The sequence below is a fragment of the Ictidomys tridecemlineatus genome, chromosome 16, assembly GCF_052094955.1.
Source record: "Ictidomys tridecemlineatus isolate mIctTri1 chromosome 16, mIctTri1.hap1, whole genome shotgun sequence".
Taxonomy (NCBI): Eukaryota; Metazoa; Chordata; class Mammalia; order Rodentia; family Sciuridae; genus Ictidomys; species Ictidomys tridecemlineatus.
In genome coordinates, this window is record NC_135492.1 from 15205622 (window position 1) to 15233121 (window position 27500).

General features: G+C 35.5%; 1 long non-coding RNA gene and 1 pseudogene across 1 annotated transcript in view; both read left to right on the forward strand.

Moving 5' to 3' along the window:
• Positions 1-129, forward strand: part of LOC144371216 (olfactory receptor 6E1-like) — a 1144-nt pseudogene extending 1015 nt beyond the window's left edge.
• Positions 130-170: 41 nt separating this feature from the next.
• Positions 171-27500, forward strand: part of LOC144371341 (uncharacterized) — a 37957-nt gene continuing 10627 nt past the window's right edge. The window contains exon 1 of the long non-coding RNA XR_013431419.1: positions 171-391. This is a non-coding gene — a long non-coding RNA (uncharacterized LOC144371341). The remainder of the gene's footprint in view (positions 392-27500) is intronic.

Here is a 27500-nt window from a genome sequence, read left to right on the forward strand (position 1 = left end):
GGTGTCACCTCTGTCCCAGAGCCTAAGCCAAAGCTTCCCACCTGGATTCCTTCTCATCACAGCCGGGAAGCTTCACCTGAAAGGGGCTGGGGCCAAGAATCTGTCACTCTACCTAATTTCAGCCAGTGATTGGATGATGTTAGCTGTCAATCACGATCCAGAGGCGGGCTTGGAGGCCATACATCCGGGTTGTTGGGGGGGAACTGTCCAATCAGTGCGCAGAGGCAGGGGAAGGGCGGGCTTCCGCAACCTCCCGGCTTTTCTTCCTCACCGAGTGGGCTACTCCTGCTCCAAGCCCCTTGTTCTCTACTCCTGGGACCCAGGTGACTCTGCGCTGCCCGTGTTCCCGGAGATCTTGGGTGCCCAGAGGTCACCAGAGAAGCCAAAAATGGTGAGTTCACTGAAGGTTGGCGGTCAGCACCTGCCTCAGGGCGGCGCGCGGGTGAGGTGCCGAGTGCCCCGGAGTTCCCGCTGTTGGGTGGCCCTTGGCTTCGTCCCCTGTTCCCTGGGTTTTGAAGGGTGGCTCAGGTCCCAGGTGTCCCCTTTGCTCCCTACCGGTGGCCCGCACTTACTTTTCCCAACGTGTAGGAAGCAGGGCCACAAATGCACCTTCCTTCTCCCAGTGGAGCTCAACCCAGTGGAGGTTCTCCAAATTGTAGGCGCCTCTTGCCTTCTAAAAGGCCACCTCCCTCCACCTCACTGCTCGGTCAGACATTCTTCTTCCCACTCGTTTCAAATGGACACCTTCTGGTAATTGTCATTATCGCTTAGTGAAATATTGGAAAGAATCAATCAATCTCCCTTACCCCCTCCCTTTCCTTTCCCTTCCTCCCTCCCTTCCTCCCTCCCTTCCTCCCTTCCTCCCTCCCTTCCTTTCTCCCTTCCTCCCTCCCTTTCTCCCTTCCTCCCTTCCCCGTGTTTTGGAATCTAGGCTGGCCTCCAACTTCTGATCCTCCTGCTTCATCCTCCCATGTATCTGGGATTACAGCCCTGTGCCAATGTCCCTGGCAAGAAGAACACTTTTGAAAGCATTTGTTTTCTATTTGTGAATATTATCCTTAAGGGGAAAGAATGCTCACTTAACACTTCCTTGTGTTTGGTCAAAATAACTGCTTTAAAGGAAATAAGGAGGTTGTTTATAGATCCCAGGGATATAGAATTCTGGGCTACATGACTAGAGTATAACTGCTCCCTTTTCTGATAGTCCATGATGTAGAGTCACACCAGTCCTATAGTTCGGTAAGCACACAGGGTAATAATGATGTAGGGACAAAGGAGACATGGCACTGAAGAGAGCTGCAGCCAGTATCAGAGGGCAATGCTTTTGCTTATTCAATCCATCCATCTCCTGAACCCCGAGTTCAAGTGGTTTCAGAATTTTATACCCAGTATGTAAGGGGAGGGGTTCAGAAGTTCACATTGTAATACTGGGACCCCCCAAAGAACTCTCAGACCACACAGTCTCATTCCAGTTAAGCCTTTATTGCTGGCCAGTGGCAGACACTCTGCTCTCGAAAGAATGAGATGATCAGGTGGTGCCCCTGCCTTCAATTGGCTCCATATTTAAGCACAAAAACCACAAAAGGGAAGATTGGGGGTTCAGGCAATGTAAGCAATCCTGAAAGTAGTGGTCAGTTAGTCTCCAGTTGGTCCCATAGATCATTCTGTGTTCCTGGGGGAATTTTCATGAACAAAAGAATACAAATGGCCTCAGTCATGAGCTTTTTGAGTGTCATGGCTGAGTTCACAAAGCAGAGTCACCAGTCAAGTTGTCACATCACACACATAAAAGCAGGTTTTTCTTTCTCTGTTCTGGCCAAGTTAACCCTTCAAGGACAGCACCTGAGGAGGGGAGAGCTTCTTCTCCCCTTTCTTTCCTCCCCCACCAGCTGTTACCATGGAGCCCAGTTGGTGACTTGTCTGTGAAGCCCAGGCAACACAAAAATAGGAAGTTTATCTTCACTTTTTTTGTGGACACTCTTTTTTTGACAGTCCTAAAATTAACCATGGTGAAGATTTCTGGAGAAACCCATTTAAAATTTTCTGTGAAAAAAGGTATTGCCACTATAATAATGTCTGATTCCTTTACTGTCCTTCCTTCCCAGCTCTTTTCAGTATGATTTTCAGAAGGGATCTGGCTATGGTGCCTAGCCTGAAAGTTGTGATCCTCCTGCCTCAGCTTCCCAATCTGTTGGGATTAAAGGCATCAACAATCCTAGCTACAGAAAATAGTTCATTTTAACCCAGATATTAATTATCATACTAAGGAACATGGATTTTAGTTACCATGAATGATGTGTGTGACCCTGCTTGGAAGAGATTACATCCATCCATTCATCTTTTCTTTCTTTCTTTCTTTCTTTCTTTCTTTCTTTTTTCTTTCTTTTTTTTCTTTCTTTCTTTCTTTCTTTCTTTCTTTTTTTCTTTCTTTCTTCTTTCTTTCTTTCTTTCTTTCTTTCTTTCTTTCTCCTTTCTTTCTTTCTTTCTTTCTTTCTTTCTTTCTTCTTTATTTTCTTTCTTCCTTTCATTCTTTTTTTTTTCTTTTTAATATACCAGGGATTGAACCCAGGGGAACTTAAACCCTGAGCCACATTTCCAGCTCTATTTATATTATATTTTCAGACATGATGTCACTAAGTTCCTGATGGTCTCACTAAGTTGCTGAGTCTGACTTTGAATTTAGCAATCCTCCTATCTTAGCCTCTCAAGCTGTTGGGATTATAGTTGTGTGCCAGTGTGCCTGGCCTCCATGAACTTTTATAAAAGAAACTGTGTATCACTGCATTAACCAATTGCATTGGTAGGAACATTAGATTAGTGGGGTACAAAAAAAATTAAAAAAAATTTCTTCAGTATGTCTGTTACTGCACTCTGAGCTTTGGTAGATTTTGGAGACGTCTGGTAAGGTCAGTGATATATTCTGAGAAGTTTTGAGATTTTGGTCTGATACAGAAATTAAGATGATTGGCTATTAAAAGGCTTAAAATAGCCCAAGATAATGTTTGATCTCTATGCAGAACCCTGCCTTTCCACCCTCATGGTGGTCTAGTAAGCCAAAGTCAAGTACTCTGAAGGTTCTTTGATGTAGATGCAACAGTATAGAGAACTTGAGTTCACAGCTATAAAAGTCTTGTGCTTCTCCTTTTATGTTCCTTAGGTGTAGACACCATGTCAGATTTCTTGGGCAGAGGTTCCCTTTGGACACCTCCCAGAGTCCCATTTCCTCAGCCACTGTCCTCTCCTGGAGCTGCCACAGAGTGCCCACAGCTGCCCTGAGCCTTGCAGAGTGAACAAAATTTCAGGCCCTGGGTCAGCTCCTCCTAGAGGGAAGCCTGAGGTGTGGGGTGCAGCCTCTCAGGGAAGCTGCTGGGGGCCCTGGGCTGAGGAATCTCCTGGAAAAGGCCTCATCTAAACAGCTACTTCCTTGGGACCTTGTTTTTCCCAAGCTCTGTTACCATTCCCTGGAAACAGGTGGATAGTCAGCCTGTGGATGCTGGTGCTGAGGGGCCAGGTGAGCAGTGACTCCTGCCCTTTTAGTCTCTCACAATGTGAAGGAGCAAAACCTCTCCCAGAGCATAAGGACCACCCACCCCAGTGCAGAGCTGTACAAACCTGAAAAGCCTTATAGACTGGGGTCATGGTCCAGGTGCCTGGGAGTGTGATCCTGGATGCTTTCCATGAGGAAGACCAGGAGGAAGCAGGTCCTGCAGTCAGGGACCTTCCCTGCCCCTTGAGCCTGACACATCTGTGCTCCCTCAGCACCAAAGCTTTCTGTGTATCACTTTGAAATGATGTGATCACTTATCTGAGGCCCAGGTTTATTTATTCAGAGCCAAATGGGATGGACTATTATTAAAGAGGCAAGAGAGAGGTGGGTTAAAGTCCACCTTTTTTTGTTGTTGTTAAAAATCCCAACTTACAGCCAGCCAGATACAGCGGTGCACACCTGTGATCTTTCCTGCTCCAGAGGCTGAGACAGGAGTGTTGCAAATTTGAGGACAGCCTTAGCAACTTAGCTGGGCCTTATGCAACCTGGTGAGATGGCGTCTCAAAATAAAATATAAAAATGACTGGGGATGTGGCTCAGTAGTAAAATATCTCTGGGTTTAATCTTGGGGGCATCAAAGAAAAAAAAAAAAAAAAAGAAAACATCTAATTACCTAATTACCTTTTGCTACCCCTGAGTATGTATAGAAAGTTTGTAAGATTCAGATTTGTCTTTTCAGTGGTTTCAAATTGAAATCCCACCCTAGATTCCAAAATACCATGTAAGATACAGAGAAACTCTGTCTTGCATTATTGCTGCAGAATTTGAGTCCAATTCTACCAAAAATAGTGGTGAATAAATTTATGAATGTGATTTCATGAAAACTAGTATCTGTTCTTCACAAGGTGATGATTTTGACAAAGGATGACAGTTTTTCACTGTTGTTGTCTGGACTTGGCAGGTTCATGTTAACTGTGTGGTTTTTTTGTTATCAGGAATGGAACCCAGAGGTGCTGAACCACCAGCCCCTTTTAGATTCTTTGTTTTGAGACAGAGTTTTGCTATTTCGCTTAGGGCCCCAGACTCCTGAACTGCTGGGGTTACAGGTGTGCACCATCACACCCATCTTCATTGTAAATTTTAAGGACAATTTTGGCAATACCTTGAATACACAACTGTAATCATTTAATCACTGAATGTCAGTGAAGGAGTAAATGACACCTGTTTTCTGCAAAGAAGAGACCCATGTGTCTAAATAAGGGTGCTGATCCCCTCATCATGTCACCTAATTCCTGTTTCCCTCCAAATGCCTCCTCATAGGGCCACCCCTTTTGGAGCTAGCCTTTTAGCTTATGAAAGTTGGGAGTAACATAAATGCTCTCTCTATTCTCTCTGTCATGTACAACATTTTGGCTGGTCTTAGATACAGTTTACTATTTCCAGTTTTTTGAAAAGTATTATTTCTTGTTGCTGTAGTTGGACACAATACCTATTTATTTATTTTTATGTGGTGCTGAGGATCCAACCTAGGGCCTCTCATGTGCTAGGCAAGCACTCTACTGCTGAGCCAGAATCCCAACCCTAGTATTTTCAATTTTAGATATAGTTTTTCTTGAAGTTCACTTCCAAAATACAGTAAACCATGCCCTAAATTTCACAGAATTTACTGAAAAGCTCAGTGAGAGTTTAGATCATGGAAACATTCAGTCTTCTTTGTGAGAAAGTGTAGTGTCTTTCCACTGATTTGTTGTGTTTTTATGCCTCTAATTGTGTACCTTTTGTTTCGTAATCATTTTTATCTCTCATTACATGTATTTTACCAAGCTACTCTCCAGCCCAAGAGAATTAGTATTGTAGACTGTTGTTTATTTATTTGCTTCCTCATTGAGTGCTGGGAATTGATGCCATGGACATGCTCATGCTTAGTTATCTTCCAGAAATAAATTTCAATTTGTGAGCAACTTTCTGGAGGTGGGCAAGTGTTTTACTGTGGAATAAACCTACAGGCACTTGACCACTGAGCACATCCTCAGCTATTCTTCTTATTTATTTTTTCTTTTTTTTTTCAATATTTTGTATAGTTGTAGATGGATAGAATACCTTTACTTTATTTATTTTTCTGTGCTGAGGATCATACCCAGGGCCTCACACATGTTAGCAAGTGTTCTGAAGTCAGCTATAGTCCCAGGCCCCCTTTTTATTTTTGATGAAGACCAATCTCACCAAATTTCTGAGGGTCTTGCTATGTTGCTGAGACAGGCTTCAAACTTTTGCCATTTCCCTGCCTTGACCTCCCTAGTGGCTAAAATTACAGATGCACAATACTACACTAGCAGTTGGAATGAGTTTTGAAGACTTATCATCCAATTTCTTTCCAGATGAAAATCAGTTTTCTTGCTTTTGTTCATACTTTTGAAATTTTTAACTCTGACTCTTTCTCTTTGCTTTATTTTTTGCATTATTATGAAAAAGGTATTTAGCATATAATATTGTTTCTTATATATACATTTTTAAAACTTCATAGCTTGGTAGTTTATTTACTTCTTTATTAGATAAACTTTGTTTTTATGAGCAATTTTAGGTTTACATAGTTCATTAGTCAGTGTTCTCTAGAGGAAAAGTATCAAGAGGAAGTATGATTATCAAACGGGATTCATTAGATTGGCCTACTTGACCCGAAGGTGGATGTCTACAGTGGCCATCTGCAGGCTGGAGAGCTTGAGAAGTAGTAGCTGCAGAGTCCCAGAGGCTGAAGCCTCAGAACAAGGGGGAACAATGGTGCTGCCTTAGTCCAGACCAAAGATTCTGGAAACTCACTAGAGAATCACTTTGGGAGAGTGAAGAATTTTGTCCCACCCAAGACACCGTTCTATTGGATGGTGCTGCCTAGCTTAAGGAGGTCCTCCAGTTTGGCTCACTATCCCATATGCCAATCATTTGTAGACATACCCTCAAGCTCATTAATCATCGGCATGTTTTAATCCAATCAAGATGACAATTAAATGTGCCATTACACATAGTATCAAATACCCCTCCTCTCCAGCTGATAGTCGCCACTGTTTTAAACATATTGCATTGGTGTAGGCTGTTTGTTAGTTATTAAACCAGTGTTGAACATTTGATAAAGAGAATGGATGAAGCAACATGTTAGGATAAGCCAAAGTTCATCCTTTACCTTAGGGCTCCTCGTCTGTGTGATGTGATTGTGTGTTTCACGTCTTATACAAGATAATGTCATACAGAAGAGTTTCACTGCTCTGGGAATCCAGTGTTCCACCGGTTCATCACTCCTCCTCATTCCTTCCTCCCTCTCTGTTCCCTAAGTCCCTGTCACCCATCAGTTCTGCTAGTGCATCTATAATATTGTCTTTTCCGGAATGTTCTTGACTTGGACTCTTACTGCACTTGGCCATTTCAAACTGGCTTCTCACACTTACCAGTCTGCCTTTAAGGGTGCTGTATCTTTCCAGGCTGCAGAGCTCATTTTCTGGGTGATGCACTTTGGTGTGGTTAAACTTCAGCTTGTCCACTCAGTATTGAAAGGTGCATCTTCCTTGCATCTAGTTTTGGGAAGTTCTGGATTTGGCTGCTGTAGTCACTGCAGTGAGGGTTCCTGTGCCCATAATTTTCACATCATTTGCATAGACACCTGGAGTGTGATTACTTAATTGTACATTTTTTTGCATTTATGATTATGAGCATCATTCATAGTCTTCTTTTTAATACTTTTCTTTATTTATTTAATTTGGATAATATGATAACTTATGCCTCAGAAAGACCTAGGAGGTGTTAACTCAGCTTCTATGTTCTGGAAAAAAAGTAGAAAATTGGTGAAAGAGCCTTGCCTTGCCTTTTGGGGAAGTAATTAGTTACTGAGTCTGTTTCTTTCAGCAGCCATGGGCTTATCTGTTTCGTGTATTTCCCCTGTGTGTAAGTTGTAGGAGATTGTCTCTCTCAAAGAAATGGTCCAGTTTCTGCAAGTCGTCTAATTTGTGTCAAGCACATTTAAAATAATCTTGAAGTCCCAATGCATTGTTGATGATGACACTTTTAAATCTGTTAGTAGGTTTTCAGTCCTTGTTTTTTTCTTTAATATTATTATATATTTTACACTTTTTTTTTTCTTTTTATGTGGCAGTGAGGGTTGAACCCAGTTTCTCCCAAGCACTAGGCAAGCCACAACCCCAGTCTCTGTCCTCTGTATTCTTAGCCTTTTGACAGTTAATCAGTGATGCTGATGTTCATGAAGAACTTGATTTTGCAGACTGTGGATTTCCTGATTGTGGTTTCTTCCACACTTTTTCTGTTACCTACCTGTGGTTAATTTAGGTTTACCTTACTCTTCTTTCTCTGGTTTTCTGAAGTGGCAGTATCATTGGTTGCTTTTAGCTCTTCTTTTCTAAAATGTATGTTGGATGACTTAGATACCAATACAGCGCCACCTCTGGTGTTCTCTGTGAATTTCCTATGATGGACTCATAAATGCAGGGTAAATTCAGTGTACATGAGTTGTATGTACAAGGTAATGATAACAGCATGAGTTGTATAAACAAGGTAATGATAACACCTGAAAGATGAAAAAAGTAGTAATTGAGGTGATACAGAACTCTATAATTATGGGGAATAATAATAAAAATTTAATAAAAATAGATACTGTTATCACTTTGGATATGCCTCTTTCCTCTGCTCTTCATCTGAATTTGATTCTCTCAAATAAGCTTAGGTGGGCAAAGTGCTTTCTGAATTTTTGTTTTCTTTTGTTTTCAGGATTTTGTCAGCTAAATCTTGTAATGCCCAGTCCTGAACTCACTTTTGTTGCTTTTTTACAACTTATTCTCATCTGCAGAGGCACAAACCCACTTCACTCACTTTGTTCAATGAACTGACTTTTTTCTATCTTTGCAAACAATGTTTGGAATTGTCCGTCTATAGGAGGGTCTTCCATATGGTATAATATGGTTCTCAGACCCTGTGGGAGTTGAAGGTAGTTCCCCTGCTGTTTTCCTATCATCTTCCCTGTGAGAAGGCTTATCTAGGGGCTGGGAATGTTGCTCAGGCGGTAGCACGCTCATCTGGCCTGCATGCGGCCAGGGTTCAATCCTCAGCACCACATACCAAGAAAGATGTTGTGTCCCCCGAGAAATAAAAAAATATATATATTAAAAATTCTCTCTATCTCTCTCCTCTCTCACTCTCTTTTTTTTAAAAAAAAAAAGAAGGCTTATCTATCTTTTGTATTCCACCAACTCAGAAGAGAAGTATTTGTGGTCACAAGCTAAAAAACACTAGAAGCTATAAGATTTGAGAAAATGCAAGTAATAATTTTCTCTTAGACTTTTATAGGAAGTATGGCTATTTCATCAATTTGATAAAAAATTATATACTCACAGTCATTCACACTGTGGAAGTCTTATATTTAAATAATCCATAATTTTAAGAAATAATTTCTGGTTATTTCATTTCAATAAGTGACTTAATTTTTTTAGCCATATTAAAAATCAGAAATTACTGAAAATTAAATCTATGTATTCAAATTTCCATAATGATAATGTGATCAGAATTAAGTAGGAATTATAAGAGAACATTGTACAAAGTTGCTATAAAATATGATTGAAACTTCCCTACATTTTCTGAGTGTAAGAAACAGGTAGATAAAGCAACGTTAAATTTCTAAATAGTAAGTAAGTTTATTTGTGATTAAGTTTTCCATACTAGTTTCCAGTACTGAGGATATAGCTCAGTTGGTAGAATGCTTGCCTTGCATGTATAAGGCCCTGGGTTCAATCCCCTAGCACACAGGAGACAGATAGATAGAGAGAGAGAGAGAGAGAGAGAGAGAGAGAGAGAGAGAGAAATACCTGTTTCTTTGTGATGTAACTTATTGGTGTTCTTTGCTAAACCATTCTCATCATGTTAGATACTCACATGTTCTCTTTGCTTTTAGTTACTTCTGATAACTTCTGCCTTGACAATTATTTTCTTATGATCCTAATAAGGACTCATTTTATTATTTGGAACTAAAAAAACTGATTTTTACAAAAGGAGGTTTTCTACTGTTATATATATATACTCTGATCATTCTAGTATTATATTTTGGAGATTGGCTGTTTTACTTCCAGCTTTTTAACCTACTCAATTTAAATTAGGTCAATTTGCTGGCTAGTTTCCTATCATTTGCTTCATCAAGTGAATGTAGTTTGATCAATTTTATGGTCCCATTCTCTACTTTTCTTCCTCATTGATATTGGTTTCTTCAAAGTCTCCCATCAAAGTCTCTGATTGGTGGTGGGGATAACTAGAAACTAAACTCAGGGCTACTGGAGTACTGAGCCTCATACACAGACCTATTTTGTATTTGATTCAGTGGCAGGGCCTCACAGATTTGCTTAATGCCTTGTTGCTGAGGATAGCTTTGAAGTTGAAGTCCTCCATCCTCAGTCTCCAGAGCTACTGGGATTCTAGGCTTAAGCCACCTTTCCCAGCTAGATCTTGCACGTCTTAATTTGATGTCATTTTAAACTTGCAAATACAACTATGTTGCACTTAAAAAAATATATTTTCATTCATTATGCAACTATTATTGTGGTAGCAAAATATTTTTTTTGGGGGGTAATGTTTCTCTATAATTTTCTGTAGTACTTACTAAATTAAATATATATCATGTTAATGTCATGATATTGACAGTGTTTTACAACATTTAATATTTTTGTAGCTATGTAGTAACTAAAAATGAATAAGCTCATATTTCTTCAATCTTATATGACCCCAATGTAGCTAGGTTCAGACATACTTTTTACTGTTTGTACTCAAATTTGTCATTTTATGATGAGTAGGCCAATGACAAAATTTAGTTTCATTCAAAAAATATTTAATTTTATTTATTCAGGTTATCATCACATTTGATAAGCCTATAAATAAAATAGCAGTGTGACTACTTCATAGGTGATTGTGAGTTGTTTTAGTAATTAATGTTACTAAAATGTGTCCATTAAAAACAGCTAATAATTTACTCAGTGTACATTCATTGAAATATAATATTTTGAGAGACCTTTAGCATGACAGCATGAAGATATTCATGAAAGGTTAGCCCAGCAGAACTAGTGAACAGGAAAAAAATTGCAACTATTTATAATTGCTGGTCCAGAAAAGTAGCTCAAGAAAATAGACACGTAAAGGTACAAACAAAAGTATAAAAGGCAATAGAAATACACATTTTCTACTTTCTTAATGGATATTGAAAGCAACACATAAAACTGCATAGTTAGAATATATGTCCCTAGTTCCTCAAAAACTCTAGCCTGAAAAATTAAAACAAAATCAAAAAAAACCTCTCACTATGTGGTAAGCATTCTTAGTATTTTTCTTTATATTGTTTGACACATATTTTGAGGTTTCTAAAGAAAAACATGTAAAAAATAAAGAGTGTCTTCAGACTGAAGTGTTTAACATTTTTTTTTAATCACCCACACACATACATTTGGCTGGGTACAAAAATTTTTGTTTAATTCTACTAATTTGCACTTTTTTTTTTTTCAGAGTGCAACCAAAAGTTTCAGGATGTGTATCTTCTAGTCTAGCATGTACTTAGTGCCACATTAGTTATTCACCAATGGAAGTCAGTCCTCAAAAGGCACTGATTAATTAATTAATTAATTAATTAATTAATTTTTAATATTACTGTGGAATTAACTTAAGTAAATGTATGGCTCTTTATTTTATTATTTTCATTTTTGTTCTTATTTGTACTGGGGATCAAATCTAGCAGTGCTCTATAATTGAGCAAAATCGTCTCTTCCTTAGTTGCCCAATTAGTTTTGTACTTTCATTAGTATCAGGAATTAAACGTAGAGGAACTTAACCACTGAGTTACTTGAAAAACTCTTTTTTTTTTTTTTTTTGGTTAAATTTCTGAGGTTGCCTTTAACCTTGAGAATTACCTGCTTTTTTTTTCTGAGCTACTGGTATTGCAGAAGTTCACCATCATAACAAGGAATCTTGTACTTATTTGGTTGGTCTCACCATCAAAACTTACTAAAATTATAGATGTACACCATCATGACTGGTGCTTTCTGAGCAAGTTTGAGGTACTGGGTTCAATTCTAAGCATCACATATACTTAAATAAATAAAAATTAAAAGTCCATCCACAACAAGATACATACTTCACATTTGGTTTTTATTTTATTACTAAACTAATATTTGTTAATAAAACTGGTTATTAAATCCATACTATTATAATTAGGCTTTATGAAACTGGATAATGAATTAAAAGTAATGTATATGTCCTGGTCTCAGGAGATTACAGTTCATCAGTTATTTACAATATATATCATGTTCCTTTGATTTGCAACTTTTAGTTATCTCCTTCAAATAGAAATTAAAGTAGAGGCTAATAAACTTGTAGGCCATATTTGTTTCACCTAAGTGCTAATTTTGTAATTTAAAGAACTATTAGATAATTAATTCATTTTTATTAAATTTCAGATATTAGTCATTTTAAGGGTTTTGGGGATTGACCCCCTTGACACTTTACCAATGAGTCACAGCCTGAGAATTTTCATTTTTAAGGCATGGTCTCTCTATGTTGCATAGGACCTCACTAAGTTGTTGAAGTTGGACTCCAAGTTGCAATCCTTCATCAACTAAACCTTCATCATTTCTGTGATTACAGTAGTGTTCCACTGCCCCCTACAGTTATTAAGATTTTAAAAGAGGAAAATTGGAAATAGAATGACCTTGCTTAGTTGGCTTTATATTTGTAATCCTCTGGCCTCGGCCTCCAGTTTTACCAATGTATGTTAAATTGTGTAATTTGCCAGTTTTACCAATGTATGTTAAATTGTGTAATTTACATCTTTGTGAATTACTCATATAACTTCTGTGTAAATAACATGTCAGGAAACTTTATGCTCAGGATCTTATTTGTCAGCTTTCATTTTGTCTTTTAGTAAATGCCTTGTGACTCCTTTTTCATAAATCTGAGTGTCCCTATGCATAGTTTCTTCTGTCTGAAAACATGGCTATTAGTTTTAGATGAGTTTTGTTTGTTTTAATGCAGTCTTGTTCCTTGCTATGTTAGAGTAAGACCCGGTGACATATGCAAGAGCATAGGTAAGAGACATTGCTGACACTGAACTATAGCAAAAGCAAGAGTGAGGAGCCTGAGGAGCCCAGAGAACTGAGGATTGTGTGAGACTGAGCACAGTAGTCAGCAGAAAGATCAAGTTTATAATCTACATAAAATAAATAGGCAATACAAGAAAGCATACATGTTAAGTATTAGAAGATTCTAGTTAGTCATGTGAAATATTTATCCACTCATAAAACAGCAACAACAATCAATATAGTATTAGCAGAATGTTAATTAGGACATAATAAATGTTTACTTTTGCAATAAGAAAAAAAAATATATATATAATACAATTGAAAATTGGTATTAGATATCTTTTCAAAAAGAGATAAATAGGCAGATATAGCAAGACATGCCTGTAATCCCAGGACTGAGGGCTGAGGCAGGAGGATTATAAATTAGAGTCTAGCCTAATACACTTAGAAATACTCTCTGCCAAAAAAATCAAAAGAACTAGGGATGTAGTTCAGTGGTAAATGACTTCAGGGTGCCATCTGTGTCCAAAAATACAAAACAGAGAGAGAGAGAGAGTGAGGGGCTAAGAGAGAGACAAAGAGAGACAGAAAGAAAGAAAGAAAGAAAGAAAGAAAGAAAGAAAGAAAGAAAGAAAGAAAGAAAGAAAGAAAGAAAGAAAGAAGGAAGGAAGGAAGGAAGGAAGGAAGGAAGGAAGGAAGGAAGGAAGGAAGGAAAGAAAGAAGAAGAGAGAGAGAGAGAGAGAGAGAGAGAGAGAGAAAACCAAGATTAAAAATATACATTTTTACATGGGTTGTGGCAAAACAGTCAAACACCTGCCATGCTTGTGCAAGATCTTGGATTTGATCTCCATTGGTGCATGCACACACACACTCACAAACTATGAATATTAATTCATATAAGAATATTAAAAACTTGACAACTTTACAATAGTGGTTGATATATAGACATAGTTTTTTTATATACTTATTACAAATTATAAATTAACAATGAAAATTTTAAAAAGTCACAGTATATTCACATAAATGTAAGTGGATCCCATAATGAAAACTCAGTGCTTTTATTTTTAACAGTTACATTTTTATTTCCCTATTTTAATAAGTTACATTTTTATTTCCCTATTTTACAGGCTTTAATTTTGGCTGCTTTATGAATTCCATAAATTATTTATCTTTTCATTCCTAGAAAGCACATGTGAACTTTAAATTAACTTTATAAATATTTTCAGGGTGTAATTCTTTATCATTTAGTATATACACATGTTTACCATCCTCAGCATTTAGTTTCCAAAACTATTTTAGATGAAAAGAAATTAGTGCCCACTAGCAGTTTTTCCTTTTTTTTTTTTTCACATAGGTCTAGGCAATGACTTATATGTGTTTTGGATTCATGAATTTACTTGTGCAAAAAATTAAATATAATATTAATTGTAAATCACATTACAGTTTCTCTGCTTACTTTCAATTAGCTAAAGGTTTCCATGTACACATTCATTGTAACATTTAGTGCTCTCATGAATCCTACTTGCTCAATATGGCTGGGATAATAACTCAGAGGTAGAGTGCTTTCCTAGCATGTGTGAGGCCCAGAGTTCAATTTCTAGCAACACAAATATAATATTCCTGAGTAACAGTCTACTGTGAGGATATACATGTTTCCATTTATCTATTTACCTTGCATTGATTTTACATATTGGTTCTTATGTGTAGTTCAGTAATAAATATTTCTATATGAATGACAGTCTCAATACATTTCCAGTTACTTTTGGTATATTTCAGAAATGAATGCTTCTTCATCTAGTAATTCTTTATTTTACCAAGAAACCATCAATGTAATTTTACTTTTGTATCAGAGAGGCATGGAATTTTCAATTTTCTGCATATTTACATTTTTTTATTTTCCAAATTGTTTTATTTTAGGGTATTTTTGCAAATATTTATAATTTTTGTTTACATAATATAAAACAGTTGCTTTGGATAGGCAAAAGGAATAAAAGAATAATGTCAAAAATAAACACATAGTTTTTCATTCAAAGGTATAACAAAGACATATTAGAACTGTGGTAGCAGTTCTATGTACTCTGTACTATATACTATGTACTATGAAGTCATCTAGATTTTAGGAATTATCATTGACTTAACAGCTTAAAAATTTTGGGGTCTCTGGAATGTTATCATTTTTTTTTTTCAATGGTTTACTCCCTTATTGTTGGGTAATAATGAAGGATGCATTTTGTCACTGGAGTATGAGAGCCTCAAAAGGTAATTATTTGGGATCTGGGCTCAATCAGCCTCTCAATAAGGAGAAATGACTGCTCTCTAGCGAAGTCTAAAAACTTGGAAAAGATAGTTCTTTGAAAACAAAAAGAAAAACTTGATAATTATGTCTTCACTTTCACGGTGAGGTTATTTTTTGTACAGCAGTTTTTTCAAGTCCAGTTTCTTATTTCTTATTTTTACTTTGGAAGCATAATGAAGATTCCACAGCTGAATCTGATTTATAAATATGTAATTGTTTTCTTCTTATTTTTTAATAGTTTTAATTCTTATATTCTAGTGCAAAACATATTTTATGTCAAATATTGTACATAATCTCATGTAAAATCCAATAACATTACTTAAAACATAAACATGCATTTTTATCAATCTACATTAAAGAAGAGACTACTTTTTCTCTATTTAATTTTTCTGACACAATTATCAAAATTAAATTGACCAGAGTCGGGGCTGGGGATGTGGCTCAAGCGGTAGCGCGCTCGCCTAGCATGCGTGCGGCCCGGGTTCGATCCTCAGCAGCACCACATACCAACAAAGATGTTGTGTCCGCCGAGAACTAAGAAAAAATAAATAAATGTTAAAATTCTCTCTCTCTCTGTCCCCCTCTCTCTCACTCTCTCTTTAAAAAAAAAAAAAAATAAAAAAATAAATTGACCAGAGTCATGAAGTTTACTTATAGACTTCTAGTTTTCTTCCATTGTTGTGTTGTTCAAACTTATTTGTGTATATACTACCTTAATATTCAAATAATTATAATGATTAAGGTAATAGGATATGTCAATGTCAGTAAGATATAATATGTAATGACAGAACTTTTTTACTTAATTTTATGAGACATTAACAGGAACAACTAATGAAAAAAATTGAAGCAGAACATTTTTAGAAAAAAAAGAAAACAACACTTTTTTTTCTGACCTTGGATTGAACCAGAGACACTTCACCACTAATCCACATCCTCATACCTTTACATATTTATTTAGAGACAGAACCCCTAAAAGTTCCTTAGAGCCTCACTAAGTTGCTGATGCTATCTTTAAATTTCTTATTTTTCTACCTCTACCTCTTGAGACACTGGGATTTTAGATAAGTGCCACCATGTTTTGTTAGTTTTTGTATTTTATAAAGATGAAATATTGTTAACTTGCATTATTGAAAATCATTCTCACTTATTAACAGAAGTGTTAATAATCAGATAACTTTAGGATAAATGTGGCCTCTTTAGGTAATAGCTGGAACTGAATTTTTATCTGTATACCACGGATTACTCTTGACAGAGGGGGGGTTTGTGTACCTCACGTTTCTTTTAGAATTGATTTTTATTTAAATTATTATTTGTTTTCTATTCATTTATATTTATTTTTTTACTCTAACTCATATATGGATTTATCTTATGATATTTAAAATGATTCTTGCAATTAAATTTAAAATAGTGCTCTACCAATGCATATATATCATAATTATGGGATGCATTTCCCAATTATGTATATTTGAAATCCTTTTGTATTGACACAAGTTCCATGTAGCTTTATGTTCTCATATAGAAAGGCACAGATAATAATCTCATCAGGGAATTCTAGTGTATTCTGTGGTATCTTGTTTAAAAGTTCTGTGTTTTTCTACACTCTTTAATGGGTTTTTAAATTTTTATTTTTAGCACTTTTGGGACACAGATGATGTATTCTTTTTCTAAAATTTCCATAGAATATTTTAATGCAATGCCTGTGGGATGCATTGTAGCATTTTCATATTTCTAACATGGTAAGAAATTAAGAATATATTGTTGATTACTGATTTTTTTTAAATTGAGACATCAGCCATTACTCAAAATTATTGCAAGATCTTATTAGAAGGCTCAGAAGAACATTCTTGAGTATATTGTCCCCACTGGTGATGTACACAATATGGATACAGATCCTCCTCTTTTTGGTATATCTCTGTCCAAAACCTCAGAGAGTAAGCAAATTTGCATGTAGTATGTGGTTTAGTGGAAATCTTTGGGATCTGGAGTCATGCATAGTTGATTCTAAATTCTACCTGGTCTGCTTAATAGCTGTGGATATACAAACACATTTTTTCCTTCAAATAATTATATAAGCTTCATGTATAAAATAGGGTTGAATGATATAGAGTGCTTAATATAAGCAATTCTTCCTTATTTTCTGCCTTTTTAAAGTATGTGTTGTGTTTTTCATCTTCACCTCTTAAAATGCAGAATCTATTCCTAAGTTTATCTAATATTTATTTCTTTTTTTTTTTCTTTCTTTTTTTTATTGGAGTGGGGGGGTGGAGTACTGGGAATTGATTTCAGTGAAACTTGGCTATTGAGCCACATCCCCAGCCCTATTTTGTATTTTATTATAGACAGGGTCTCACTGAGTTTCTTAGTTTCTCAACATTGCTGAGGCTCAGTTTAAAGAATGTTTTTAAGAATTCTCCTGCCACAGTCTCCTGAGACACTTGAATTATGTTCACACACCCACCACTGTTATTTGAATTTTTTTATTTATTGTGGCTCATAGGAACCAGTAAAGATGAAAGTGAATAGTATAGTATCTACACTCAGAAGATCCTGATTTCTTTTGATTTTACTTTTCAAATCCTGTTGTGTCCAAAATAACAAGCCTACATTAGTGGAGGAATTATCAAAGCAGAGAATCAAGGTGCTGCTGTGAGGATGATAGCTAACCCCCTGAAGCTCACCAGCCATTAGCTAATTATTTTTTACCAGAAAAACCCAGATAAGCCCAGCTTGAATTAATAAAGCAGCCCAATCAAAATCTAATAAGCTTTAGAGTGAATCATTCACCATTTATAATTGGAAACCAAGATTCTGTCACATACTTGGAGAAAATTCTGTGGAAAACAGCAGTTGCCTTATTGGTACTGCTTTCCTTTTTCCCTAAGTTAAGTCTGGACCATTATTGAGGTGCTATTAGCTAATGCAGACATGTATACATCAGATTGATGCAAAAACTGTTACAATACCTCATACAAACTGAGGAAACAATATCACAACCTAGGTAGGCATTAGGTCAAAGGCTAAGTTACAAAATAAGATGTTTGTCTTTAATATATTTAAGTTTTAGAGTCAAGGCTGTGAAAAGATATACCAAACTGAGAAATCCAACTTTTGGAACTCTTTGTTATGCTATCTGACATCTGGAATGGGAATGAGTCTGTGTCCAGCATCAAATAGAAAAAAAATCATTATCTTTTATACCTTTTCTTTTGGTCTTACTTCTCTTTCTGAGGGCAGTGCCACTACTGCTGTTTGGTTTTGTGGAAAAGCATATTAGAAAGTGTTTTCTCATATCTCCTGTATGGAATGCAGGCGTCCAGGCACTTTGACTTACCAAGGACAGGGAAGCCATATTCTCAAAATGGAATGTGATCATTATGAATTAAGTTGTGCTAGAGCATTAAAAATGAGGGAGTTGTGAGGATGGAGTTCTAAATACATATATATTCTTTATTACTAATTTTATATTTGTCTCATAATAAGAATACTCTAGATATATTCAGTTTTGTGATTAAAATAAATTTCAACTATGTCTTTTTTTAATAGTATATACTAAAATAGTTAAGTCTACACCTGTGCCTTACATATTATTTGTAGTTGGAGATTACGGGAGTGCTTCTCAGTTGAGAGCTCTAACTGTCTTTTTAGAAATTAGATCAAAAGACTTTAATTAAAAAAAAATATTGCCCATTATATAGTTTTCAGTAATTAACAATATGTATGCATTTAATTTATACATTGATATTATCCTATATAAAAGGCTTAATGTAAATCTCCTATTGCCAGGCTAGACTCCATCACTTTTGGATAAACTTGCCTTTTAAAAAAGCTGCTGTCTGTACTCAATTATAATCACCTTTAAAAAATGAAGTAAATGCACACAAGAACATGCCTATCTTGACTCATTCTGGCCTCATTGATTCCTGGAGTTGAAGGCATCTACTGTTATTAGATAGTAGGCTCGGTGGATTCAGACTAGGAGAGACGCAGTTTCCAATCAGGTACTCTTGGATGATAATTGTTTAATCCAACATATGATAAGTACAAAAGCTATGACTTACACTATCTGATCGAGTTTTAATTTCTGGAGCTTGTCATTCTTTCAGATTCATTTCTAGGCTTTCTTCACAGTGTTCAGGAGACTGAGGTTCTGCTTCCACATAGATAATAAAAAAATCTATTGGGAAAATGCAAGTCACCTTGAAAGCCAGGCAATAGTTACTGCACAGGGTATTGAGACTGTATCTGTACACTGGAAAGAGAGAAGCACTCTGAAATATTTTGTGGAAATTATCTGGAGAGTAGTTGGATGCCCTGCACCTGGAATAAATCTCCTGAGACACCCTTTACTTAAGTCTTTTTTTTTATTTGATTATTGGCAATACTGCTACATGATAGTGGGCATGCAGTCATTTCTTTTACTTACTCATTTTAACTCCTTGAATTTATATACAGAATTAATTTAACCATGTTATATGTTACTTCTGTTTTAAATAGTTCAAGGAGTTTACATTATTTTCACAAGTGACTTTTTAAAACTTACATTTTCACCAACAGAGTGTAAGGATTTTCTTTTTTTCCATATTCATAGTTTCTTGACTTTTTGGTATTAGATTATTGACAAAACTATTCTCTTTTTTTGGGGGGGTAGGCACTTGAGATTTAACTGAGATGCACATTCCCAGCCCTATTTTGTATTTTATTTAGAGACAGCATCTAACTGAGTTGCTTAGTGCCTCACTTTTTCTGAGTCTGGGCATTGAACTCGAGGCCCTCCTGCCTCAACTCTCCAAGCTGCCAGGGTTACAGGCATGTGCAACTGTTACTGCTGATGAAAGCTACTCTAACAACTGTGTTCAGTATACAATTGTCCACTATTTGACTTTCTTATCAAATATTTCAGGGAAGATTGTGGAGTCCAGTTTGTCAAGTATCCACAGAGAGAGTGTGTGGAAACCTTCTCTGGAAATTAACAAATATATGTGCTTTATAACCCCTTATCTGAACTACTGCTTGGGATTTTAGAAGCCCATTTAGTTGCTTGCAAATCAATAGTAAACAAATATTTTGTTATCTAGGGGAGATTTGCCTATGATCAGTAAGCTTTATTCCCAGAACTTGAGCATATGGAATGGCTTTTTATTTGGGGTCCTCTGCCTAAGCCTCCTACTTTTCTTTCTCTAGAGTGTTTTCTTATATGTGAGGTAACTAGTTTCTTCTATTGAATGGAAGATGTTGAGATATTTATCAGTCAATAAAGAAAAATTTTCCTGCTGGCAAAAATTGGCTGTCATGGAATTTTTAGAGGGGCAAGCTGAAGACTGGAGCTCTTTGTGTGCTGAACACCCATAAATGCATAAACTAAGTTATTTGTGATTTAACTTCTCTGTCCCAATCCCAGGGTCTTAAGCCCATGGAAGCCCTTGGAAGAACATAGATAACTATTATTTTTTTCTGTATTCTTAGTGGTATTAATGTGAGGATTCTTCTTCAGCACAAGCAAAATTAAGATCTAAAGCACAGAAAACAGTTTAGTGGTAGGGTTTTATATATATGGTCCCAATCTTCCTCTTCTTGGGGTTTTACCAGCTGGTGGTAATTCTGTTCCAATTACATAGCACATTGCCTAAGGCTGGACTTAGATCCCAGCCTACCCTAGCTTTTTAAGATCATCAAAGGGTAGACATTTTCAAGTTGTACAGTTTATATAAATCTTTCAACTCATTTTTTTACTTTGCCTAAGAGGAACTTGAAATATTATATTTCCATTTAATGTATTCATTAATGGAAAGTGAATCAGGAGGTACTACTTATTTATATTTCCAACATTGCCCTCACTTAATGTATGCCTTTTATTATTGGGCTATTATTGTAATCCTGTGTTTTGCAGATTGTACACAAACTACGCCAGTGAATTCTTCCCCCAAGTTGATCTTTCTTCAGGTTGGCCATGTCAACCATTCACATGTGATGTTGTTTTTGAGGTGTTTAGATTTATGTTGACCTTTCAATTCCTATTAAGTATACATAAAGTTTCACATACATACACATTCATCTATGAATTTTTTTTCATTATTGTAAAATAAGTTCTTCTTTAAATTCAGAATTTGGGGGCTGCTGGTTTCATATATAACATATAACATTCCAGATGAATTTTAGAATTTTTTTCTCTAGTCACTTCTCTCATTAAAAGTAAAATATGCTAATATTTTAATGAAGTGATATTGTAGATTTAGGGAAAATTTTGCATCTTGGTAATGATCAGTTTTATCATGTGCACAATGATGTGTATGATAAAGTCTTTTATGTCCTTTTGTATATTTTTATTTTCTCAAACTCTACATATTTTTATATATGCATGAATGCAAAATAACACATGTATGTGACATCTACATAAAATTATGTGATGACTCACATATTTTTCAAACTGAATATATTATGATGAAAATGGGTTTTGAAAATCGTTTTTCTCACTGTATTCCCTTTGCCTTTCTAACCCTATTCTTGTTATATCTTTCTCAATGTACATTGCTTTTTCTCCATGTCCTGGATTTCAGCTGTTTGGACCAATACGGCCATATCCATATATGTTACCATGGTTCAGATATGCAGTAATTTTAATAAACATATGCTTCTGCTGGGGAAGAAACATGTATTTTTAATAGCCACTTCTTAAAAGAAATAACATTTTTTACTCTCTTTTTAGTTCCTGAGAATTTACTTGCTCCATGTTTTTACTTATACTATTTAATTTTTGTGCCACAGATATGATTTTAATTGCCATTTTCAAATTTCTAAAGCTATTGAGCTATTTTATATTTATTGAACACTATTTTTCCTTTTAAAAGGTGGCTATTGAAGTCTCTTTCCTTTCTTTTATTGGCACTGAGGATTGAATTCAGAGGCATTTAACCCCAGAACAACATCCTAGATTTTTAAAAATATTTTCTTTTGATACATGTTCTCACTTGATTGCTTAGTCCCTTAATAAACTTCTGAGACTAGATTTGGACTCACAATCTCTTTCCTGAGTATCTTGAGCTGCTGGGAGTATAAAAATCTGCCACCAATCATAGCTCTTATTTTCTCTATTTTGGAGTCTCTATGTTTGATATTATTTTTATTTTTATTTTCTATTTTGGTGCCCAGTTTTAAAATCAGGAATTCTTAACTACTGTGCAACATCCCCTAATATTTTTATTTTATTTTTTAAGCTTTAGACAGGGTCTCTAATTTGCTTATGGGCTTGGATGTGTTGCTAAGGCTTGGGATCCTTTTGCCTTAGCTTCTGTTACTCTTTTTTCATATGTGAAGCATACATTTTGTCATATGTGAGGCAATTAGTTTTTTCCCCAATTTTTTACTTCAGTTTGTACCCTTTATGGTGTCATATTGTAAATATGATTTGCATTTTGTTATAAAGATACCATTTAGGGGCTGGGGATGTGGCTCAAGTCATAGCGTGCTCACCTGGCATCCACAGGGTGCTGTGGTTGATCCTCAGCACCACATAAAAAAAAAAATAAAATAAAGATGTTGTGTCCTCCAAAAATTGAAAAATAAATATTAAAAAATTCTCTCTCTCTCTCTCTCTCTCTCTCTCTCAAAAAATAAAGGTGTCATTTAACTTTGAAAATAAAAATAAAACATATATCTGTCTCTTAATGTTATTATTATTCATGATTTAAAAAAAAGGTGTGTCATACTACTCAGACACATTCACAGCCATTTCTAAAGTTTATTTTGAGTAAGCATCTCACTAAGATGCTTAAGCTGATCTTAATTTTGCAATATTTCTTTCTTTTTCTTCCAAGTAGCTGGTATTACATTCACCAACTATTATGTACACTGTATAAATTTCTTTCTTGTAAAAACTTTGGCATAAATCATACTTTTCTTTTATATTAAAGTATATTTTACCAGTGAGTGATTTATTAAGTAATACCAGGAAATGATACAATGGCATTTTTTATGCAGATACTCCATTATTTAAGCAGATTTTTTTGGAAAGTTTATCTTTTTTTTCTCCTTTATGGTAGTTCTGTTTCTGTTTTATATATTGTCTAAATGGCCAGAGTCTTTTTAAGTGTTCTGTCTTTAGTTCCACAGGGCTAATAACTCACCTCATCATGATATCTATATTGATTGCTATAATGTTAAATTCAATAGTCATATGTAGCACAATGTTTTCATTTATGATGGACTTCTAATGGCTAAATTATAACCTAGGTGTGTAGTGGTGTATACCATGTAGAATTATGTAAGTACCCTGCATCATTCACCTTATGGTGCATTTTCTATAATGTATCCACATAATTAAATGAGGCATCATTATACATACCATACATTTTACAAGTATATAATATATAAATATGAAAATTTTCCTTATAAAATTTACCAGAGCTCTTTTAATTTTAGTTGTTTTCTCAATGCAACATTTGGAATTACTGATACTTTCTATGCTATATTCACTGTTAATATGTTCAAGTATCACTCCTTTGTTAGTATTTTCCCTATACTCTCTACATATAAAAATTGCCTTTCTCAAAATATTGAGACTGATATTTAGTGAATGAATTCCTACTTTTATTTTGAATTAATCATTTAATAGTGTAATTTCAGGTACTCTAATTTTTTTGTCTCGTTTATGCTCTTCCCCACCAAGTTTTATGAAATTAATTTGATTATATTTAACAATGCAAATACTTGATCAGCATCACACTTTACCGATCAATGAATTATTACAAGTGGAACATTACTATGTGACTACTATTTCTATTAAGAAATAGAACATTAATGATGCTACATAGAACAGCTTCGTGTTCTCTTGCTTTCACTATACACTCCAGGCACCCCTAGTGGTAACTTCAACTTTTTTGTTGCAACTAGTTATTTTAAAGTATTATTCTTTAAACAAACAAACAATCAAAAACAATTGGGACCATTTATTTATTTCATCAATTGTACAAGAAATGAGTAAAATATGTATCTCATTGTGTAGCAAACAAAATCTTACACCAATTATGCCTGAAGCTTTTTTTTTTTTGGACCAAATAGTGTCACCCGCTGTTGACCAGTGACGAGTCCTTGCTTCCCCGATGTTGAAGAATAACACCAAAGAAGCACGCTGAGGCAAGATCAGTGTAGAAATTAGAAGTTTATTAAAGGACAGCAGAAAAGACTTCTCCCAGAGGAAGAAGGGGACCCAAGAGGTGGAATCCATGGAAGTGTGGTTGTTTCCCCTTTTTATAGTTTTGGTGATAGAATGTAGGTTGGAAGGCCTGAGGGGTGGGACACAGGTGGGCCTAATTACCACTTCTCTGAGATGGGCTATCTCCAAATCTGTTTGGGGCTATTCATTAATACTTCTTCCAGGTAGACTTTGGCCTAGGGCCTTTTAGGTACTTCATTAACATTCAATGAATTGTCCTGTGTTTTCCCGGAGTCATTCCCAGCATGGCCTCCATTTTAGATTTCACTCGATATTAGACCCGATTTACCTAACTACACTGACTACCTAACTTTAAATATGGCTTTATTCCCTGCTCTAATTTGGGAACGAAGACTAACAATGTTTACCACCAGGAAGTACCAAGAACCAAGAGCTAAGATATCGTTTCCATGATAAAGTTGCTGAGGACATGGCTTCTATCTGAGCATGTAAATTTTTAAGGATATTTGTCACATTACCAGAAATGTCAGGGATGTAAACACAACATTTAACTTCTAGGGTTATAGTTGTCCTTCCCTTAAGATATAGTTTAATAATTTAATATCATCTGATCTTGCAAAATTCTTTTAGTAGTATGACCTGTGTGTAATAAAGAAATCTTTAATTCTGTTACTTAGGGCTGGATAACCATACTAGCAAACATTAAGCCTACCTGTGTAGGTTAGAAATAAATGCGTTAAACTAAAAACTACTCTGGCAGTTCCTTTTGATAGTTATCAGGCATTCCTGTCTGAGATGATAGTTATCAGGCATTTCTGTCTGAGAATCTCTTTTGTAGCCTCCAGTTTACTTATTTTTTGGAAGTTACATTTAACTATTACTATTATTAAAATGTCCAGGAATAGCTGTGTTTTGGCTTTGACTGTCTTTGCTAAGTGTTTAAGATGAAGCAAGTCAAACTGACTTTGTTTCTATCTATAGTTAACAGTCAGCGGAGTTACCCTAGGAGTCCTCGGGAACTTCACAGCAGCTTCTCAGTTCTGCTAGTGCCATTTGCGCTAGGATGGGTCCAGGCCTTGCTTGACCCAGGAGTCATAAAAAAGAAGGGTAGCTCAAAATATCAGCAATGGAGCATGAAGAGTTCAGTTATGAGAGGTTACCTGAGTATAAGGGTTGTGGGATGGTTTGAGGAAAAAGAAAAAAAAAAGATTAGGTATGAGTTACTGAAGACAATCTGAGGGAGCTCAGACAGAACAGGTTCAAAAGTAGAGGACCAGTAGATTTAAGTTGGATGAGCAGTGCCTGGAGAGGGATAAATTCAAAGTCTGGAAAGAAAATGAGAGTGACATTCCTGGTAAAGCTCTAAGAGCAGGAAGCCAGGTGTGTGGCATACTTGTTTTATTACAGCATTCTGTTTTTTAGAAATGTCCAAATATGAGGCCACTGGCGTATGTATCCTGCTGCCACATATTTCCTGTCTTCTTCCCCATGGGATCAACCTCTTTTCTCATCTAATACACAGTTAGCAATTTCTTCATCCTCCTTAGATCCATTCTTTTATTCCTTCACCATTTTTTCTTCTTGTTGCAATTTGCTTTTTCTTTCATTGTGTCCATATTCAGATCCTTAATTCTCAAGGATGCCACATTCCTTATGCTTTACTCTGACATTGTTGTGGGACAGGGCATGGGCTCATGGGAATCTTGGTAACCAGATCCCTGACTTAGAGAAACTAGACAGTGAAAGATGGCGGCAGAAGCAGTGTATTTTCATGATTAAAACAGGAGTGTCAGTTACCAGTTGGAAAATTCAGAATATTTGGTGCCAAGGGTAGAACTGATGACTCATTGAGGTATACCTAAGTAGGCAGTACCAAATCAATTTTCCACAAGGCTTATAATTTCAGTCATTTTTTTGGCCTTTCTATTTCATGTTCTCCTTCCTGATTGATATGCAATAGTGAATTTGCTTTTTAGTAAACTTGTCTCAATAGTCATGATTTATACTCCTTTTTGTAAATTTAAATAATGGTTTAATATTTCCTCTTTAATTAAGTGAATTAGAAATAGTTTAATCATAACATTCTCTTTTGGTATGCCTTCTTTTTCTCAAAAATATAAACCACTTTTATTCTGTCATATCAACTTTTTGCTACATATGTACTTTGCAAGTATTTTCTCTCACTTTATATTTTAGCTTTGATACCTGAATTTTCCTCATCTACAATATTAAAACTTGGCCTTCTCATACAGAAATCCATGAAAATAAACAGGAAAGGGTCTTAAATATTGAGTAATATAAGTCACTGATATAGTTTCTTTTTCCCAGTATTCAAATAAGTACCATGCACATTCATTGTAAGAGGATGACCAAAGACAGGCAGAAAGTATAAATAGAGTATTAGTTGGAATAATCCAAAGCTCCATGTAATTAAGAAGGTTTTCAGGGTTTCAAGAAAAAATAAATAAGACTTCCACTCTGTACACAGCTCTGTCTTCTGCTCTGCATCTGGAGACAGTGTATGATGTCACATTTTATCTGTCATAGTCACTTTTGTGCATAATTAACCTGTCTTGCTACATTCTCCTGGATCAGTGTCCCCTCTCTTTCTTCATCCACTGTGCATGAAATTTTTTTGTGTGTGTGATTCTGTCAAATACTCTGTGCAAGAATAAAAATAAGCTCAATGGAGGATCTAACTTCTATGTTGCTGTAGTTCTCAGATTCTATGAGGCTTCAATGTTGTAACTTGTTATCACAGCACCATTTTCTCTCTCTCTCTCTCTCTCTCTGTGTGTGTGTGTGTGTGTGTGTGTGTGTGTGTGTATGTGTGTGTATAGTCTCTCTTTATTCTTTTGAAGGCTGTATCACTACTAGGAGAAGGGAAACATTTGTAACCACAGAAAATATACCGATAGCCATTTAAAGCTGAAATGATATTCTTCGAGAGTTTCTGAAGGAGTGTGTCTTTGCTAATATTTATTATTAATCCTCTGTCCTGATAATAAAAACATCCATAACTATAAATGAATATGTTTTTATTATTTTAAGCTGTTATATTTGTGATTATTTTCTTTAGTTGCAATAGGAATCTATGGATTTTTTTGCAAGTTTAATTGACAATGTAACCAAAGTGAATCCTCCTAAAGTGGTAGGTGTCAAATATAAATACTGGTTTTCCAGGTTGTTTATATATATTTGCAAGCTTAATTGAAAGCTGCCTAGCATATTTTCAGAATCAGAATGAGCTTGGTAAGGCAAATTTTTCAGTATTTCATTTATTTATTTATTTATTTATTTATTTATTTACTTACTTATTTATTTAATATCTTACCTGCTGCTTACTGCAGATGTGACTCTATCTTTTATATAACTTCTCATTTATAAAATATTTTGTTCTGAAATACTTTTTAATAAATTTTATTTTTTGCAGTGTTCAAAAGT